Here is a 3,115-nt window from a genome sequence, read left to right as displayed (position 1 = left end):
TCAAATCCTTTAATAATAATTCTTGTATATATGATTCATCAGTTTTGATTGTCAAAATTTTATTTTTTTTTTTAAATAAATTTTAAAGGAGAGGCCTTGCAGGTAGGGCGTTAGAATTGTACCTGCTGCCCCTATTGCATGATCGTAAAAGGCGACTAAATTTAGGATCTTATATTTTCTATTCTTCCTAGCTGACGTTATCTTTCCTAATGCCTCCCTTGGCACCGCCTCACTTTTGGCCTTGAGTTGAGCGTTCGCCCCTGTGAGGAAGGCTCTGGGTTCTGTCCCCTGGCCGAGACACACCAAAGTCTATAAAAGTGGTAGTTTCTGCTCCTGCTTAGCGCTCAGCAAAAAGGGAGTGGGACGACTGGTTCGCCCGTTGTCAGTATAATGTGACCGGGTGGGGTGTGTTTCTTGGTGTCTTCGGCGGCATGCTCCAGTGATATAGCACTATAAAAAGGGCAAAAGTTCCACTATACAAGAAGACAAAACATGAATATACCGCAGTCTCCCGAAACACGCACCTCGCACAACATACACGCAACACACCGCATACATGGGAGGCCGTCCTTACATGACCATAGCTGTTAATAGGCCGTTAATTAATCAAACAAACAAACAAACAAACTTAAAGGAGAACATTGTAATTACGTTGCTTCACTTGGTTTTGGTTTTATTAGTTTTACGTCCTATTAACAGCCAGGGTCATGTAAGGACGTGCCAGGTTTGTTGGTGGAGAAAAGCCGGAGTACCTATAGAAAAAACCTTGCTTCACATCAAAACTATTAAAAGATCAAAATTATGATTAATGTTTTTAATTTCAGGACCAGCTCACGAGTTTGATTTCGCAGGAGACAGAGTTCTCCAAAGGAGCAAAGATCCTGTTCAAAAAAACGTTCTCAAAAGAAAAGACTGCCGGCAGGTCACTCACAGGCCAAAGGTCAAATAACAGCCGAGCAGTGAAGCCTGCAATTGAGAACCAGGAGAAGCTGGCACTTTTATATGGTAAGAAGATGTTTTTCCCCCCATAACTGTAAACAGATCATGGTTTGTTTCACATGTATTTATAAGTTTTATCCTTGTGGCTAGCATAGTTATTCGAAGCAATATAGAATACTGACTTTGGCACAAAAGTTACGCACAACATATATAAATAGTGTTGCAGAAAAGGTACAGATGGACAAACAAGCTGATAATTATAGGACACTCGTGTTTCTCCTGTACTGACTTTTGAAAGTTAGATTACATCTTATGTATTTAACATTTGTCCATTAAGAATCGTATTGGTGTTAGAATTTTGGTATTTTCTGTAGTACATTTAGAATTTAAAGAAATATAAATAACATATCAAATGTTTTAAGTTCAATTTTTTGTTATAATATAACAGATGTGGTACGTGGAAAGTGGCCATTTGCTACAAAGGCCATGATCAATGGGAAATTAGCTGATCTCCTGAAACCAAGTGCTACAAGGCATTGATTGTGTTTGGTAAGTTTGAAGCTAAATACTTTCGGCTTGATGAGTTGTTGGTACATCTGTTTCTGATATATAAAGGTATACAATATAGTGTCTAAATAGTATGCAAATATTATGTTGTTCAATACGTTGAATAAGCAACTACCTGTTATACAGTAAATATAATGCTATTTAAAATAAAATGGCCTTTGAAAAGTAGTCCTTAGTTGAAAGCAAATCGGAATCAAGGGAGGTAGGAATTGAACAAAGAGAGCCACTATAGGTGTTTAGACTTGAAGTGTTTACTGTAAACAATGATAATTCACGTACCATGCGATACCTGCTAACATTTGTGTGGGACTATTATTTCTATTTGTGATGGATTAATGTTAAAATATGGTATCCCGCGCTCATTGAACGTCATTTCTGCGGGAAGATTACTAAGGTTTACGTTAAATCATCACTGGAAATACTAGTCTCGCATAAATGTTTTTTGTGGTACATGAATTAGTCCCATTAAACATTAACGATAACTAATTTGTAATGTATTTATTATGTTTTGACAATTTAAAGGGGGAAAAACTAAGACTATTTTTTGTTCTTTCAGATCCATCATGAAGTCCTGTCAGAAGTGATAAATCTTCATTTCAAAACAAAGATCATCAAATTGGAAAGGATTAAAGAACACTCCTTTAATTTTTAATTTTCTTTAAACGAACTTTAACAAATATTTGAAATAGAAATTCATTCTTTTTTTAGTAAGAAATACAAATTCATGTATTCCAGCTAGTCGGTATTTTGTTGTGTGTTTTACAGTGTTTGAACATGAGGCAGGATCCTGCAACTTTAACTAGTCAACGGCATTCCTACAGTTAACTTTCAGCTTTTTCCGGTGAAGCGTGTTATTGATATAGACACTGGAATCAATAGCATCTCTCCTTTAAAGTCATATAGAAAATTTGATATTGAAGGACAAAGGTCAAGTTAGCAAAGAAGATCTGTGGTGTGTATTTCCGTGCTTTTCCGAGGTGAACCAGGCTTCTCCGTACTTTCTACAAGGTTAGGTGGTGTGACAAGTATTTCTGTGCTTTTCCAAGGTGTTCCAGGCTTCTCCACGGTTCTCCGTGCTTTCTACAATGTTTTAACTACCAAAATTTCTACGAGGATATCCATGCTTTGCCGAGGATTTCCGAGAATTTTAACCTTGTAAATCCTCGGATCAGTCTGCTGGGCTTCTACAAGGATATTGTTGAACAAAAATTCTGAGCTTTTTCCAAGGTTTCAGTGGGGAAAAACACGGAAAAGATTGTCTCAATACTCCGAGCTTCTAATTCCAAGGTTTTTTCCATGGTTTTCCAAGGTGTAAAACCTTGGAAAACCCTAGAAATCATTGGAAAATCTGTGGCCGGGCATGATGATGTGATTCTCCTCTCACAGTGGAGCATGTTTTATTGCATTGTATTGATTTTAAACACATACGAGATAAGTACTATGATGTCTCCGACATGTTTACTTTGTTTCATGTCGTGAGACATAATCGTATTCTTTGAGATCGGTATTAATAACAAAATATTGACGTTTTCTCATCGTATCAACTCAACATTTCATCGTTTCATCAACATTGTGCATGAGTTTTCTCATGTGTTTTAGCCAAAACTAT

General features: G+C 36.8%; 1 long non-coding RNA gene across 1 annotated transcript; it reads left to right on the top strand.

The window, feature by feature from the left end:
* The first annotated feature begins 753 nt into the window (after positions 1–753).
* LOC138309525 (uncharacterized) lies at positions 754–2,240 on the top strand. Its single transcript, XR_011206294.1, has 3 exons — positions 754–1,005; positions 1,388–1,488; positions 2,063–2,240. It is a non-coding gene; the product is annotated as an uncharacterized lncRNA (long non-coding RNA).
* The last annotated feature ends 875 nt before the right edge of the window (positions 2,241–3,115 follow it).

The sequence above is a fragment of the Argopecten irradians genome, chromosome 15 (assembly GCF_041381155.1).
Source record: "Argopecten irradians isolate NY chromosome 15, Ai_NY, whole genome shotgun sequence".
Classification (NCBI taxonomy): Eukaryota; Metazoa; Mollusca; class Bivalvia; order Pectinida; family Pectinidae; genus Argopecten; species Argopecten irradians.
This window is presented reverse-complemented; position numbering and strand designations above follow the sequence as displayed.